The sequence below is a fragment of the Patagioenas fasciata genome, unplaced genomic scaffold (genome assembly GCF_037038585.1).
Source record: "Patagioenas fasciata isolate bPatFas1 unplaced genomic scaffold, bPatFas1.hap1 Unplaced_6, whole genome shotgun sequence".
In the NCBI taxonomy this organism is placed as follows: domain Eukaryota; kingdom Metazoa; phylum Chordata; class Aves; order Columbiformes; family Columbidae; genus Patagioenas; species Patagioenas fasciata.
Window position 1 is genome coordinate 1,448,297 of NW_027288778.1, and position 18,248 is coordinate 1,466,544.

The window sequence follows — 18,248 nt, forward strand, 5'->3', positions numbered from 1 at the left end:
AACGTACAGGGGATGCAGCAACGTACAGGGGATGCAGCGAGGTGCGGGCGGATGCAGCAACGTACAGGGGATGCAGCGAGGTGCGGTGGGATGCAGCAACGTACAGGGGATGCAGCGAGGTGCGGTGGGATGCAGCAACGTACAGGGGATGCAGCGAGGTGCGGGCGGATGCAGCAACGTACAGGGGATGCAGCGAGGTGCGGGCGGATGCAGCAACGTACAGGGGATGCAGCGAGGTGCGGGCGGATGCAGCAACGTACAGGGGATGCAGCGAGGTGCGGGGGGATGCAGCAACGTACAGGGGATGCAGCGAGGTGCGGGGGGATGCAGCAACGTACAGGGGATGCAGCGAGGTGCGGGAGGATGCAGCAACGTACAGGGGATGCAGCGAGGTGCGGGGGGATGCAGCAACGTACAGGGGATGCAGCGAGGTGCGGGGGGATGCAGCAACGTACAGGGGATGCAGCGAGGTGCGGGGGGATGCAGCAACGTACAGGGGATGCAGCGAGGTGCGGGGGGATGCAGCAACGTACAGGGGATGCAGCGAGGTGCGGGGGGATGCAGCAACGTACAGGGGATGCAGCGAGGTGCGGGGGGATGCAGCAACGTACAGGGGATGCAGCGAGGTGCGGTGGGATGCAGCAACGTACAGGGGATGCAGCGAGGTGCGGGGGGATGCAGCAACGTACAGGGGATGCAGCGAGGTGCGGGGGGATGCAGCAACGTACAGGGGATGCAGCGAGGTGCGGTGGGATGCAGCAACGTACAGGGGATGCAGCGAGGTGCGGGGGGATGCAGCAACGTACAGGGGATGCAGCGAGGTGCGGTGGGATGCAGCAACGTACAGGGGATGCAGCGAGGTGCGGGGGGATGCAGCAACGTACAGGGGATGCAGCGAGGTGCGGGGGGATGCAGCAACGTACAGGGGATGCAGCGAGGTGCGGGCGGATGCAGCAACGTACAGGGGATGCAGCGAGGTGCGGGCGGATGCAGCAACGTACAGGGGATGCAGCGAGGTGCGGGGGGATGCAGCAACGTACAGGGGATGCAGCGAGGTGCGGGCGGATGCAGCAACGTACAGGGGATGCAGCGAGGTGCGGGCGGATGCAGCAACGTACAGGGGATGCAGCGAGGTGCGGGCGGATGCAGCAACGTACAGGGGATGCAGCGAGGTGCGGGCGGATGCAGCAACGTACAGGGGATGCAGCGAGGTGCGGGCGGATGCAGCAACGTACAGGGGATGCAGCGAGGTGCGGGCGGATGCAGCAACGTACAGGGGATGCAGCGAGGTGCGGGCGGATGCAGCAACGTACAGGGGATGCAGCGAGGTGCGGGCGGATGCAGCAACGTACAGGGGATGCAGCGAGGTGCGGGCGGATGCAGCATGCCATGGGTCCCCTCCCAGACACATCGAGGCCTCTGCCCATGTGCTCAGCAGTGCCCACTGGGGCACTGTATTGCATGCAGGAAGTTATCATCTCACCAATATAATAGGCTCAGGTAGGATCTCTCAGCAAAGCATATTTTATTAATGATTTTGCAAGGTCGGGTGTTCCACCTAAAGGTAGGCACACAAAACAGGGCAAAAAGCCACTGCTTATATCCACCCCTAATCCCAACTGCAAATTCCCTCCCCAGTTCCCCGTTGGTTGGGTACGGCAGGGTTTACAGACTACCTGACACTTCCTAGCTGCCAAGGCTCAGTTTACCTGTCTCACGACTCCATTCTAATAACCCTTCCCATTATTTCTTTATTTTCATTGAAGGTGTGTTTTCTTGACTGTCTGAATTTTAACCACTGGAATGGTTTTCAATTCCTCCACACCCGCTCTGGGCAGCCTGGGCCAGGCTCTGGCACCTCCCAGCAAACAAGTTTCTGCTCATGTTCAGATGGAGCCTCCTGTGTTTCAGTCTGTGCCCGTTGCCCCTCACCCTGGCGTTGGGCACCACTGAACAGACTCTGGTCCATCCTCTGACACCCACTCTGAGATATTGATCCCATTGATCAGATCCCTCTCAGCTTCTCTTCTCCAGCTCAACAGCCCCAGCTCTCTCAGTTTCTTGTCACAAGAAAGGTGCTCCAGATCCCTTAGCATCTTTGTAGCCACCGCTGGACTCTCTCCAGTAATTCCTTGTCCTTCTTAAACCAGGGAGCCCAGGACTCCCTGTCCTCCCCCGGCAGCAGCAGCCTGCTGACCCTTGTCATGTCCCACCTGGCGCTATGGTTGGGGGAAGTGTGACTGAGATTTGTCAGTCCCCTGGGTTGGAAAAAAGTACATACAATCCTGAAGGTCCACAAACAAAAGACCTTTATTTTTTGTAGCTTGGTCCAATTGGCAAATGACTCAGTGGCAGAAGGATTTATGTTACTTAAGCTCAATCGATAAACAGTTTAGCAGCAAAAAGATTCACATGAAAGAGTTTTGTGGCACAAGTGGGGCTCTAAACCTTATGTTACTGTATTACTCACAAAAAGGAAGGCAAAGAAATAGGAATATAGGAAGGAAAGAGAGAGGAAGAAAAGAAGGGGAAAGGAAGGGGGAAGGAAATGGGAAGGGAAGGAAAAGGAAAGGGAAAGGAAAGGTCTCACCACCCTTAGGGCTCCGTGGTGTGTTTGAGGGGTTTGTAGTCTCAGGTCCAGTTCCTGTGCAGGAATGCTTGGGTCTGTAGTCAGGGTTCAGCACCCTGTGGTGTGTGGTTCGGTTCCCGTGGTCAGCCCGGTGGGTGGAAGGGTCCCCAGGGTGGCACCCTGCCCGTGCTGGCACAGGTTTTATAGGGTTTATAGCCCTCGGGATCACCTGGGCTTTTGTGCAGGCGTCACTGGGGGTGATTGTGGAAGATGGGGGAGGCCCGGAGGGTCTCTCAGCCTGGGCCTTGACACCGTGTCGGGCCTGTCAGCGCACAGGCTGCGTGTCCTTCAACACAGCACTGCCTGTGTCACCCAGCCTTTGTCTGTGGCTGTCACCTCGGCCTTGACATGTAAATCACCATTCACCTGCTCACGATGGCCCGTCTCCCATGACTGGGTGTTGCAGGGCTGGGTTTGCCACAGTGTTTGAGAGTCACCCTTGTAGTCTCTCACACCCTGTCCCGGGTTGGGATCAAACCAGAGACACTCCTGCTGTTTTCTGCCATTTCCATGCAAGTGAAGAGTATGGCCCAGGGGCTTTGCTCAGTGCTTATTACTGATAGAAATATTAGCTACAGGTTGTTGAAGCTGAAGGATTTCCACCAGGAGCAGGACTCGCGTGTGCCAGGCCGTGTACAGATAGGCCGGCAACCTGGGCCTGGGCCTCATCTTGGCAAGACGCAGAATTTGACCCCCTGAAGACAAGCGGCCTCTGGCAGCCCAGGGACACGTACTGAGAGAGGCAGTGGCCGTGGTCACTGTGCTGCTGCTTGTGTTTTGCCCGAAGGTACGACCGGACCAAGCTGTCGCTGAAGGAGATCACGAACGTGCAGTATGTGTCGTGCGTGAACCCGACGGCGGGGAGCTTCACCATCAACCCTCGGCTGCAGGTAGAGCCCTGCACAACGGCAGGTGCATCGCTGGGTTTATTTTGGGGTGGATCATTTAAACGTGAGGTTAGAGGACAACCACTGGCAGATCCTGCTGTTGTTTTATCAGTACAAATGGCACGAATCTGTCGAGTGACTGTGATTCCTAATAGTGAAGCACCGAACTGGGTCCCTTATTCCCTTGTTTGTTTTTCCTCGCATTCTGCAGCTCCGTCAGAGGAGGAAGTCAAAAGTTGCCAGCCAGCTTAACACCTACTTTCAGGACAACCTTCTGGTCCATACAGGCAGATTTTGCCTTCATTTAGCTCGTATTTAGCTCTGAAGCATGGTGCATTAACGCCGCCTGCTTTCCAGAATTGTCTGATGCAGCTGTCAGTAAAAAGAGGTGTGGGGGAGAAACCCAAACGAAGAAAACAGACAAAACTAAAAAAAAACCCAAGCCACACCAAAACACAACAACAACAAAAACCCCAACAAACCCCAAACCAAGCAACCAAACAAAACCAACAAAACAAAGAACACCAAAACCAACCAACCAACCAAATCCCCCCAAAAACCTAACCGAACAAAAAAACCCCAAGCCAAACAAAAAGCAGTTCAAGCGCTGCTGATAACAGAAGATTTGGGAAGAGATCTTAAACATTAGACTTTGATTTTTGGGAGCTGCCAACCGATGGAGGGACTGGGTAGCAGTGAGCAAAATTCATTTCATCATGGAGAAACGTAATGACCAGAGTCAGCTTGGACCCTGGCTCCTCTTCAGCAAGGTGTGGAGTTAAAATGAAGTGTCCCATGGGCAACTTTGCAAGTTCCAAATTAGTAAAGAGGTCCTCTGGGAGATGGCACCTTCCAGGGGCTGCTCTTAATAGAGACAGTGACTGGGCTTTGTCAGAGGTCGGTGGGACCTTCAGAGCCCTTTGGCTCTTCAATGGACTGCACTTCCAGTGTAGCATTGGTGAGATGCAGTTGAAAATCCCTGGTTTAGTGAGCAGAGTGATGTCACTTCCCACCTGAGCTCTGCTGGCAAACTGGGAGAGGGAAATAACCTTGTTCAGGTGGACTGCAAATCAGAGAATCATAGAACAACCCAGGTTGGAAGGGACCTCAAAAGATCATCTGGTCCAGCATTTCATGGGAAGGGGAGCCTAGATGAGATTATCACAGCAAATCCCCAAGGGCATTTTGCTTGAAAGGTGTTTTTCTACCTCTCTGACCTTTCCATGCCTTCCTTTCTCTCCCTCAGCGTCACTTCTGTGTCTTCGCGCTGTCCATCCCTGGGCAGGATGCCTTGTCCAGGATCTATAGCACCATTTTAACGCAGCACCTGACAAGTGGAAATTTCTCGGGGGCTGTGCAAAAATCAGCTCAGCAGCTGATTGCCCTTGCCCTGGGACTGCACCAGAAAGTAGCCGCTACATTCCTTCCAACAGCCATCAAGTTCCACTACATTTTCAACTTGAGAGACTTCTCCAATATCTTCCAAGTAAGTGCAGTTGCTGTCCTGTGGGACTTGAAGCTTGTCCCGATGCTACAAGAGGCTGCGGAGCTGTGTTCCTCTAGCTCTGGTGGGCAGAATGCAGTCTCCTACCTAAAAATGACACAGCACATGTGTGCCCTGAGTAAAGTGGGTGACCTTAGGCCATTCCTTAATTCCTTGTTAGTTTTGGATGGATTCCAGAACCATTGCCCATGGCTTTGAGAAGCTTAGTTACTTTCCAGCCTCTTGTGGTCAGCGGGGAGGGATGAGTAGTTCCAGATGGATGTGCAGGTTTGGGGTGGGTTGAAACGCCCTCTGGCTGTAGAAGGGACCAGCTGAAGGGAGCTTTGGGCTTCCGACTTCAGCACTTAAATGACTGATGGTGAGTGCGATGGAGCTGCGCTCATCTTTGGGAGCCTCAGTTCCACACGTGCAAATGTGGGGATTAATGGCACTGTTCCACCACACAGGCAAAGTATTTTATTGTACTGAAGCAGGTGGTGGATAGTTAGTGGGTTACTGGCCCTGAAGTTAGATCCAGCTTAGCTTGTTGGCCTGTACTGGCATGTCCTCTTAGCTTCTTGATGGTCAGATGCTCAGTATGTGCATGAAGGGTGGCATTTAAAAAGGTGATAATTGAATCAAACCCAGCTTTGACTTAATTGCTAAAACTGAATTTCCACCAGAGCCAGTTCTGTACCAAGGGGAAGTTGTTCAGATTTAGAAATATTTTCTTCCAACAACGGAGAGACTTTTTTTTCCCCTGAAATCTCATACTTTGAAGCAGTAGATATTACTGCTCAAAGAGCCTTTCAGAGTTTAAGGCTGATTAGTAAAATTTGAGAAGGTTCTCAGCAGCCAAATCGAGAGGTTTGGAACACCATAAACTCTTGTAGAACCCCGGTTTGTACCTTGTTGCTGTCCTTCTTAACACCTGTTCTCCTAAGTACGTACTGAAAGTTTGGTGCCTTGTGGTCTGGTCCATCACACAAGAACTGAAGTAATGACGTAGTGGGAAATGCAAAAACAGGGCCTTGAAAAAGTTAATAACTCTTTTGTGCCAAGAAAGAATCAGACCTGTCACTTATGCTCAGCTAAACATCAGCAGCTTTTGATGTTAGATGTGGGTCGTGTTAACTCCTGACTTCTAGTTAATCTGTGCTTTGAAAGGCAGAGAGAGAAAAGCAGCATTTCCATGGGAAGCTTCAATTTTAACTGTAACCTGCTTGAAAGGTGCTCAGGTTGTGGGATATTAGGAAATGTCCTGCCAGGTCTGGATGCTGGGGCAGGAGCAGCGACTGAGCTCAGGTGTTGTTTGGTTTATCGCGTGGCTTCAGGAGTGGGGGAGTCTGGCTCCTGGGCTTCATAATGTTTATTGAAATAGTGGTCCAATTTTTCTTGAAATCCTTCCTTACCTTTTGGATTCATTCTTGATTATTCCTTCACATTAAATATTCTTGAGTTTTTGAGATCTCCTGATATCCTGTTTGTCCCTACGGGAACACAATTTTCTTCCTGAAATTGAGTGTGAAAGAAGCTCTGGACTCCGGGAATGCATTTCCATGTGTTACTTTCATTCAATCTTCATAAACTCATAATTTAGCTCACACTCTCTTGTCCAAACCCTTCTTGTGCAGTGCTAGCTTCAAAGTCAGGTCAGGCTGATCAGCCAAGTTTTGAATGTTTCCATGACTGGAGTTCCCATAACCTCTCCGACCCTTGTCACACCACTAAACCCACTCCACGGTGAAGCTGATATATTTTTATTTCAGTTGGAATTTCCCTTCCTGCAGTTTGTTACCTCTTGTCCTTTTGCTATACACCTCCAAAAAAAATTGGCTCAGTCTTCTCTATAACTCCCTATTAGGTAGTTGTAGACAGAGTCAAAGAATCACAGAACAGTTTGGGTTGGAGGGACCTTCCCAGCTCCCCCAGTGCCACCCCTACCATGAGCAGGGACATCTTCACCAGCTCAGGTTGCTCAGAGCCCCATCCAGCCTGGCCTGGGATGTCTCCAGGGATAGAAACAGAATTAAAATTCCCCTTCACCTTTTCCCCGAGCTGAACAAACCGATTTCTCTCAGCCTTTCCTTGCATGTCCCGTCCTCCACCATTTTATGACCTTGGTGGCCTCCGTTGAACTCGTTCCAGTATGTCAATGTCTTTCTTGTCCTGGGGGCCCCAAAAGTGGATTGAACCTCACACAGCTTTTGTCTGCCTGTCAAGGTCCTTCCCTTTGCGTTCTGCGTGGTCAGTGCCAGCTGCAGCCCTGCTGGGAGAGCACTGCTGGCTCCCGCATGGAGACACCCACTGCCCCGGTACCAGCCCCTGCGGAACACTGGAGCTCCAGTGAGACCTCGGAGCCTGCTGGGCCAGCCAGTTCTCCACCCACCTTCCAGTCTACCATGGCCCATGACCCTTGATATGATGCTAACTGGGAAAAAAAAAAAAAAGATAAAGGAATAAACAACCCCCTTTTCCTGGTTAGGGACATGTGAGTTTCCTTAGCTTGTGGGCAGATGGAGAACGGGTGGATGTAGCTCGGTGCATGTTGCCTTTTTCAAATTCCTTTTAATCCCAGACAAGCAATCAAACACCGCCTGCACAATAGCTGTGTGTGTGAAGGGCATTTGGAGATTGTTGTTTTACCGACTGTTCTGTAGTTATACAAGCAGCCAATGACAACTGTTAAAGGCACAAAGCACGTAGAAATTGCAGCTGTGGAGGGGTCAGCCCCTGGACTTGCTGCCGCTGTGCTGTGATACTGCTGGCTCTGCACAGGTCCTTAAAATGGCTCCATTTGCAGCCTGTCCAGTGGCTCTGTTGTTATCTCACTATTATATACATTCTGTTATATACATAATATATTATATATTAATACTGCACCTACCAACCTTAGAAGCCCAGCTTGATTCCCTTTGTCAAAACTGCCTGACAGCTCTTATGACAAGGAGTCCTGTGCTAATTACCTCATTACAAAACACTCCAAGAACTTGTATCTTAATTGCTGCAGCTAATGAATTTGGACACTGTACGCATGTGAGTGTTGCACAGAACAAGGAAGACGGCCCCAAATCAAGTCAGCAATAATTCCTTTCAACAGGTACAGGCCCTTACTGCTCTCATGTTTTCCCTTCTGCACCCAAGACCCATTGCCACCTGGCTCCAGCTGGTCAGGCTGATGTCTGCGTTGCTTGGAGCGAGGGTTCAGCTGAAGGTGACTCCAGGTGTTCACTACAAATGATGGCAAAATACCAGAGAGATTTGTCAGGTATTGGTGAAACCAAAGGGAAAAGAGCAACCTATACACCCAGGGGTAGGAGGCTCGGCAGGCAGCAGTGGATTGACTTTGTCAAGCACTGTTCATGTTTGTCCTGACTGATTGGAATGATCGTCTCTGGGGGTCTGAGTATCTTCAGTGGGATTCCCTTTTGCCTGGCGAGTCGCGTCCTCTCCCCCAGCAGAGAAAAATGGGCATTTCTGTCTGTAGTGCATCAGCTCTTCCTCATGGACAAACACGGAGAAGAGCTCAGAGGAACTGTGTTTCTGAAGCACCTCATTCACTGGAGGTGAAAGGAGTCCAAGGTGACTGTCCTCTTGTCAGACGTCAGCACTTTGCAGATCTAAGGTGGGATTAGGCTCCAGTTCAAGGTGCTCAGATTCAGGTAGGTGAGGATATCCAGGTTCATCCGAGGCTGTGGAGGCCAGAAGGGTGTCCAGCGCCCCATCAGGGACACAGGTGTGGTTTCACTCTGTTGCCCAAGTGTGGGTCTCTAATGCTTTTTGAAACATGTCAGGATATCCAGCCTGGGTTCCAGCGGCTGTTCAAGGACACAGGTGTCTTCTTCTGTTGTGTGGGTTCCTGTCTGAACTGCTTGAGCCGTGTTGTTTTCCAGGCTGCCCTGGCTGTACAATAGGTTTCTCCTGAGATGAACCATCTAGTTGTGTTGACTTGGGAAGGCTGTGGGAAATTCCACGTATCCCTACAGAACAATGATTTTCATCCACTGTTCTCATTTGATTTTTGTCTCTGGACATCACCTTCAGCTGGAAAACACTAAATGCCTCAGCATTACAGAATCCCACATAATCCCAGCCTGGTTGAGTTGGAGGGACCTCTGGAGATCCCCCAGTCCAAGCCCTGCTCACGCAGGGTCACAGAGCAGATCACACAGGTGGGTCCAGGCGGGTTTCAATGTCTCACAGAAGGAGACTCCACACCCGCTCTGGGCAGCCTGGGCCAGGCTCTGGCACCTCCCAGCAAACAAGTTTCTGCTCATGTTCAGATGGAGCCTCCTGTGTTTCAGTCTGTGCCCGTTGCCCCTCACCCTGGTGCTGGGCACCACTGAACAGAGTCTGGTCCATCCTCTGACAGCCACCCTGAGATATTGATCCATTGATCAGATCCCTCTCAGCTTCTCTTCTCCAGCTCAACAGCCCCAACTCTCACTGAGTCTTTCCTCATCAGAAAGATGCTCCAGACCCCTACCAAACCATCTAGTTGTGTTGACTTGGGAAGGCTGTGAGAAATTCCATGTATCCTTGCAGAACAATGATTTTCATCCACTGTTCTAATTTGATTTTGTCTCTGGACTTCACCTTCAGCTGGACAGCATTAAATGCCTCAGCATTGTACTCAGTGCTGCTGCTTGTCTGGCGTCAGCTGGCCAAGGGTGAAACTTTGGTTCAGGCCCTCAAGTAGAGATAAGCTGGTCTGTCCTGTGTGACACCAGGGTAATGTGTGTGTTGTGGGGGGGTTTGGCTCCCAAAGGGGAACATGAGTCTCCAGGGAGGTGGCGACTGGCAGAAGGGCTGTGGGTGAAGAAGGGGGATGAAGAGGGGAAGCCATCACTGGGCATGGTTCCTCTGCTGAGTACACAAACACATTCGGGTCACTGCTGACCTGGGAACACACCAGGGTCTGGGCTGAAGGATGCTGCTTCCTGATTTTTAAAAAGAATAACAAGGAACCTCAAAATCTATGACCATCTTCAGCCCCCTGGGCTCGTGGCTGGTTTTAAATGACTACAGAAGGCTCAGCAAGTACCGTAATAATTTGTAATAATCTAACTTTAATTTGCTGTCACGTTTCACTGGAAATATGAGGAGGGGCTGGAAACCACAGTCAGGGATGACAGGCAAGAAGGGGCTGGAGCAGGGTTAGGCAAGGTCTGCAGGAACGGCAGCCTGGCTCCTGGTTGTTGTGAGTATATAATTTACTGTTACTGATGTTACTGCTGCAGGGGCAAGGTCACCCTTCAGTCCTTTGTAATCCTTTGGGCTCGTCAGAAGGTATTATCTGTTACTTTCGCTCTGTAGTGGGTCCCGTCTGTGGTTCAAGTCCGACACTACTTTGTCTTGCACTTCTACAGCACCTTTTCGTGCCTCTGGGTCCCACCATGCACTGCAGAGTTAAATTGATTGGTACGCTCCAAGCAATTTACCCTTGATTAAAGCAGACAGGTCTCTGCAGTGACAGAGTTGTGGATTATGCTTTTTAAAAATACATTCCCCGCTGGCTCCCACCAGAGAAAGCCCTGCTGCTGTCTTTCTTTCCATCTGAAAGGGTTACCATGGTATTATGCTCTAAATTATATCTGTCATCTCTGTAAAATAATAATCATAGACCCAGCAGGGTTGTATTTTGCTTTTTATTCCTATTTCTAACAAGATTTTGAAGCAGCATGTCACATTAAGATCTGTGGCAGCTGGGGAAGAGCAGGCTCTCTCCTCCTGACAGCCAGACAGCAGCGGGGGCTCCGGCGTGTCCTGCTGCTCCACGTCGGCTCCGCTGCCAGTGAACTCCTCACTCCTTTGCATGGGGAGGGATTTTCATGTTCACCCTTGGTTGAGCTCACTAAAGAGCCCTGCAAACTTCAGGCTTGAAGCACCGAAATGCACCTTGTGTGTTACGTGCTGACATTGTGGCTGAGTTGGGAATGACGGCGGCGAGATGGGCGCAGGGTCAGCAAGAGTTTGTTTTGTGCCTTGGTCTGGCACGGTTGTTTGGCACAGCTTTACCTTGGGTTTGGCTGGCGTGTGGTTACCTGAGCCAGTCTGGTTTCACAGCTTCCCCCTCCTTCTCTCTTCCCATCTCTGCTATTTTTCTTCCTAACAGAGATCCAGGTGCCAGCAGCTGCTCTATCGCACATGGCAACCACGGTGCTATGGAACAGGCTGCCCAGGGCAGTGGTGGAGTCATCATCCCCGGAGGGGTTTGAAAGGTGTTTAAACAAGGTGCTTAGGGACATGGTTTCATGCTAGAATTAGGGTATGGTTGGACTCGATGCTCGTGAGGGTCTCTTCCAGCTGAAATGATTCTGTGATTCTATGCAGTGCCAAGGGGGTGACTGGAGCCTCTCGTCAACCCTCCCTGATATCAGAGCAGATTTAAAAATTGGCACTTTAAATAGGACTCTTGAGTTTGTGGCCCACACGCTGTTGTTGTGTTTGTCATTGTTTTCATGTCACCGCTGCTGAGGCAGCTCCAGGCTCCCCAAGAAGAACGTCAGGAGAAAGGAGAGCAGGTGCTTCATCCAGCAGTGCAGGACAGCTAGAAAGGGGTCGCTATGCTGCACTAGTTAGTATAATTTTGAATGTTATTTAGACTGCAAAGAAAAAGTTATTTATTTTTCTTGCCTGGTCTCCAGGGATGGTTCATCCACCACCTCTCTGGCCAAGCTGGGCCAGGCTCTCACCACCCTCAGGGGCAGCAATTTCTTCCATATCTAGAGCGTCCCCGTCGCTCTCTGGGGACGCAGCTGGTTGCCGTGGCAGAGCCTGGTAGCTCTGCTGAGAGGAGTCGGGAGAGTCGGGTCTGTAAAGTGAAGGAAGGGGAGATGTTCAGGTGTTAAGTTAATAAACTGCTTACAGATTTGTGAAACGTGGATTTTCTTCCCTCTGAGCCTTACATTTGCTTGCATCAAGAACACAACTTTTGTGGCTTGGAGTGTCTTTAGAGTGACTTTTTTTTAGGACCTGATGGGTTTCACCTTATTCTCTTTGAGTCATCAGCTCTTCTCACTATCTTTTCTCTGAAATAAATAAAATAACAGCTTGACAGCTGTAATGACAAATGTGAAACCCAAATGATTTGAGCCATGATCCATCGAGCTGAGATGGCCTGCTTTACATTGCTTTTAATACATTCTATGTTTTGTGTGTAAATAATTAGATGTTAGGAATAAAAACTGTCTGTTTAACACATGCCATTGAAAACCCTGGGTGCTGTTAATAGGCTTAGTAATAGGTGACACCTCTTTGAAATATAATTCTTTTATGCATTTTAATAGAGTTCATGGTAAACATGCTGTGATAAGCAGACAGAAACTAATATTTCCTGCAGCCAGAATGCACCTAATTAAAATTAATTGATTTTAGAAAAAAATCATCACCGCTAAGATGTCCAAACTATCTTCTTCTTGACAAAGCAGCCGTGCTGTGGTGTTGGGATGCAGAAACCCGCCCGTCGGGCTGGTGTCTGACCCTACGCACTCTTGGAGATCAGGCTGCGCTGGGGATGCACTTTGGCTGTTAAAATTGGTGTAATATATACAATTGCTTTGGGAAATTGGAGGTAACGAAGGGCACGTTCTCCAGGGGCTTCTTCAGAAGTTTATTTGCAGGTTGTTACAGTAACTCTGCATTTTGAGTGATTCAGCCCCATTCAGCCTGGATGCTGGGGAGACATCAGGCCCTTCAGGTCAAGGTGGGGTTTACTGCTGGTCTCTGCACCCCACAGGGCCTTCTGTTCTCTACCCCGGAATGTCTGCAGCACCCCCAAGACCTGGTGAAACTCTACCTGCACGAGTCAAACCGAGTCTACCGGGATAAGATGGTTGAAGAAAAGGATTATGGTACCTTTGATAAAATCCAGCTGGAGACGGTGAAGAAATTATATGACGTAAGTGTTGAGGTTCATAACTCTGATAATAACGTACGTGCTTACAGGAAAAAGGTTCCTTGGGCAAGAGAAGTTTGACCCAAGGTCTGCCAGTCTCTCACTTGCAGGGAGTGTGATGCTCTTGGTGGGACACCAGGAGCAAAATCTCTGTCAACTGCTTCCTGGGCTGCCAATGTTGGTATTTGGGTGAACGATGCTCTCCCTAAGGGCACCGGGGAGAGGAGATTTCGGCTCTGTGAATTAATTAAATTATTTTATTTAAATGTCTTGAGTCTTGTGGCAAAAGCAAAAGAGTCAGATCCCCAGTCTTGGTGGGAGTAAAGTGAGATGCAGGCACAAATCCCTAGTGCTTTCCTTTTTTTCCAAAATATCTTCCTAATGGAAGCTCTAGACCTGCTTTGCTTCAGTCCTGTCATCACCCGGCAGTGTTGCCATTGGAGTCCTGCAAATATCACAGTAACGCAGACAGTGCTTTTTCCTCTGGCTGTTAATCATTGTCCATGCAACAGTGTCATGCTGTAGCTGTTGCTGTGGGGCTTTTCTTGTGCTCACATTTTCTTAAGGTGATGAGTTCTTGTGATTTACAAAAGGTCCAGAGCAAGTATTGGGGCTTTATCCTTTCCCTTTCCTTCCCTTTTGTCGCTCTTTCCCCTTTTTCAACACACAGGTGCAGCTATATGGACATTTTTTGGAACACTGTGCTTCACTTGGAAAGATGACATAGAGCTGCAGTGTTTTCTCCTTTACTTCTTATATACCTTTTTTAAAAATGATTTTTAAATTTGACAGGACATTGAGGAAACTTTAGAGCAGACCAAGCGAATGAACATTTATTGCCATTTCGCTAAAGGCGTTGGAGAACCCAGCTACAGGCCAGTTCCGACCTGGGAGGAGCTGAACAAGATCCTTGTGGAAGCCTTGGACAGCTACAACGAAGTCAACGCTGCCATGAGCCTGGTGCTGTTTGAGGACGCCATGTGCCACGTGTAAGGGAGTTTTCTGTCTTTATGCTCTCATTGTAGCTTTTATCCATGCAGATTGTTTCCATGGAGGTTTCTGGAGGATGTCGGTATCCATTATTAGAGCAGAAGGAGCTGGAGGTGTGCAGAAGCTTCATCTGCCCACGTGGTGTGTCCTGCACAAATACTGCCCTGCTTCTCCAGCTGCTGCTGGGGGGATCTTTTGACACTGTGAGGATGCGGGGCTGTCGGATGGAGGGTCAGCATGCTGCTGGTCGTTTGAAGTCTGGTTGCTGTTACATCTTTGGCCCTTGATGCTCTGCATACGGCACAGGCGTTTATTGTACATGACATTGATCAAGTGCTTTTTGTCTTCACTTGACAGCCAGCCACAGAACTAGTTACACCAGGATGTCCCTAAATGCTTTCACAACTGGGTTAGAGGCACGTTTACACAATTCTCAGTGGGATTTTCAAATGTATATAATGTGAGATTACGTGAATTCAGGCTACTAGTTTGAATGGACTGAGGCACTTAAATTGCCTGGATCCTTTGGAAAGCCTGCTTGCATTCCGATGCCTGGAGGTCCAGCTGGATTCCCTGTGGAAACTGGACACGTGGGACTATATGAAAATAGCGAGCCTCCGTTGATCATTATGAAGCTATTTACATGCCTGTGGTATGGATCGTGACACGTACCTCCAGCTCTTATACATGATTTAAATGCTTGTTGGGAATTCCACAGAATCACAGAATCCCAGAATGTCAGGGGTTGAAGGGACCTGGAAAGCTCCTCCAGTGCAATCCCCCATGGAGCAGGAACACCCAGCTGAGGTTCCACAGGAAGGTGTCCAGGCGGGTTTGAATGTCTGCAGAGAAGGAGACTCCACAACCTCCCTGGGCAGCCTGGGCCAGGCTCTGACACCCTCACCATGAAGAAGTTTCTTCTCCAATTTAAGTGGAACCTCCTGTGTTCCAGTTTGCACCCATTGCCTCTTGTCCTGTCATTGGTTGTCACCGAGAAGAGCCTGGCTCCATCCTCCTGACACTTCCCCTTTAGATCTCTGTAAACATGAATGAGGTCCCCCCTCAGTCTCCTCTTCTCCAGCTCCAGAGCCCCAGCTCCCTCAGCCTTTCCTCACACGGCAGATGCTCCACTCCCTCCAGCATCTTGGTGGCTGCGCTGGACTCTCTGCAGCAGTTCCCTGTCCTTCTGGAGCTGAGGGGCCACAACTGGACACAATATTCCAGGTGTGGTCTGATTTTTGGGGGCTGAAATGCAGACCTGGCCTCAGATAATTTCTGAAGATGAACCTCCCCTGTAAATCATAGTTTTAACTGATTTTGCCTGGAAACATTGTATCATGAAGAGCAGGTTTGTGACTAAGCTAGAAGGAAGCCGCTGTCCTGCTGCACGCTTGTGTGGGTGATTTCAGGTTTGCTGGACCTGGTAACCTAATGCAGTTACTCTCATGCAAATTAAAAAAATACATATATATATATAAATTTCTACTCCTTTTAACTAGCTGTTTAACCAGTTCTGTTCTAAGAGCTCAGCAATCTGTTCCTTTTGCGGTGCAGCGTGCTGGCTGTGCTGGGGCATGGCTTCCCTTATAGTTTGGGCATTTACTTCTTTGTATTAATGAGTCATATGCAACCTGATGTCCATTGGTGTTTCTGCTTGCAGAAAGGTGACAGTAATTTTAATCTTGTGCTTCTTTTGCACTTTACATAAATTGGGATTTTCAACAAAACCTGTCAGTATCCCTCCAGTTAATATTGTGAGTAATCGGGAAGGCGAGGTTTGAGTATTCAGCATGATTTTCACTGGAGCTGAGTGATTTCGATTCAGCGCATTTGGAAATTGCGTTTTGCTGAAACACACAAATTATTCCATCTCCAACAGCTTATGGATGACATCTTGAATTTGTTGTGAAGTTTCTGTTGGGAAAAAAAAGTAAGGGAGTTAATGTATGTGGGGAGGTGGGGGATATGGGTCAGTCACCTCCTGACCCGGGGCTCATGGTGCCCGTTCCCAACGCACACCCCGTGCCCTTGCTTTTGGGGACAGCCAGCTAGAGAATGAAAAGCAGGAACATTCCAGCTCTCCACACAAGCTGGATTGCTATTCTGGGTTTAATTTCACAATCTGTGGGAGTCTGCACATAGATCATAAGACGCTTGAGTTGTAATAAAGCAGTACAGTATTTCTTGCAGTCTTATTTGAAAAATTAATTAGATTAGTCTAGGAAAATACTCAGTTAAGTGAGTTGAATAAAGGCAGTGATGTCAAGAGGGGAATGGTGCTTGCATTTCAGACACCTGACAGTGAGGTTTTCACAGGTAGGATCCTCTAAACCTCCCTCACTTGGGATTTTAACGTGGGGATGTCAGCAATTGCTTAAAGAGAATAGACTGGGGGCAGAGCTCACTGTGCAACTCTCAAGGACAAGTGAACAGACCTGAAAAACAATAGCAAGTTCATTTTAAGTGTGACAAAATCTCACTCTTAATGGTGGCTTGGATAAATAATGTTGGACTGTATTTTCCAGACAGGTATTATGCTATTCCAGATGTATATGAATATGCTTTAATGCATAGCAGGACCCTTCACCTGAACATGAACCCAAAATGCTTTGTGAAGAGGAACCTTCACTGGAGAGGTGCACCAGAGCCATGAATTCTGTTCTCACTATTTGCATGTCCATGTAATGTGTTTTTTCCCTTGTCCTCCCTGCAAAGACATCCAGGCCTTCACCTTAAAATATTTCTATCCAGCAGGACTTGGCAGGTGGAAAAATATTGGACACAGTTTGAATCGCCACCAAACTATTTTTTTAATCAGCTACGTCCTTTGTTTGGGCCTCAGCAGAGATGGGGATTGATTGCTGACATGTCTCTTAGATTGACATTTTTCATCCCATTCAGACTACGGTTTCCTAGTGATTAAAATATATATTGAAAAGCAGTGGGCAGAGAATAAGAAAAATACTCTTATTAATGACAGATTTTATATGCTTCAATTTAGTTGCCGCATCAACCGGATCCTGGAGTCCCCCCGAGGGAACGCTCTCCTGGTCGGCGTGGGTGGAAGCGGGAAGCAGAGCCTGACCAGGCTGGCGGCCTTCATCAGCTCCCTGGAGCTTTTCCAGATCACGCTGAGGAAAGGGTACGGGATCCCTGACCTGAAGGTGGGTGACTCCTGGGGCTGAGGTGGAGCGGAAGGGAATAAAAAGCAGAACTTGCCCTGAAAACTTTGGGATCCCCAATTTAAGAAGGACAAGGAATTACCAGAGGGAGACAAAGATGCTGAGGGGTCTGGAGCATCTTTCTGATGAGGAAAGACTCAGTGAGAGTTGGGGCTGTTGAGCTGGAGAAGCTGAGAGGGATCTGATCAATGGATCAATATCTCAGGGTGGGTGTCAGAGGATGGACCAGACTCTGTTCAGTGGTGCCCAGCGCCAGGGTGAGGGGCAACGGGCACAGACTGAAACACAGGAGGCTCCATCTGAACATGAGCAGAAACTTGTTTGCTGGGAGGTGCCAGAGCCTGGCCCAGGCTGCCCAGAGCGGGTGTGGAGTCTCCTTCTCTGAGACATTGAAACCCGCCTGGACCCACCTGTGTGATCTGCTCTGTGACCCTGCGTGAGCAGGGCTTGGACTGGGGATCTGCAGAGGGCCCTTCAGCCCCCACCAGGCTGGGATCCTGTGATTCTGTCTTGTTGCGTGTTGAATGACGCCATTGTGAAGACAGTAAAAAGCTCCAGAGACTATATGGGACTGCAGAGAGGAGCAGTGCTTCCCAACACATCTGTGGGGTGCAGACAGGCCTGATGTCCCCTGCCAGCCCTCTGAGCTGGCCAGACCCAACAACATCCCAGCCCAAGGCTCAGAGTCAGCGCTGGGCTCCGATGATAAACCCCTGGTGTGGACATTCAGTTAATGCTTGTTCAAGAAACCGTATTTGACTATTATTTCTAATTAAACCAAGATGTGGTAATTAGCTCATCTGTGAGGTGCCTGTTGTGGAGTGATTTGGAGGCGGAAAAGGAGCAGGAGAGAGCAGGAGGAGAGTTCCAAAGTCGTATCCAGTCCTTCCACCAGGATTTTGTATGAGGGAGGGACTGAGGGGATGGTGGATGGTTCACTATAGAGAACAGGTGCCTGTGCTTATATCTATGCGCAGGCTAGTGAGCACAGAAGTTACAAATCAACATTGTAAAATATCGTTGAAATGATTTTCAAGTATTTTAGCTGCTGGCAAAAGGATTCTCATCAGAAATGTTGTAAAAATCACAACCTCAGTAACTTCACGCCATTCTGCTCGGGAGATGCGATGGCCAGTGAACCCTTGCCTTCCTTCCCCATCAGAGGCAGGGCCTGATGACC

General features: G+C 49.4%; 1 pseudogene; it reads left to right on the forward strand.

The window, feature by feature from the left end:
• The window catches only part of LOC136115874 (dynein axonemal heavy chain 9-like), a 103,433-nt pseudogene that overhangs the window by 65,468 nt on the left and 19,717 nt on the right, over positions 1-18,248 (forward strand).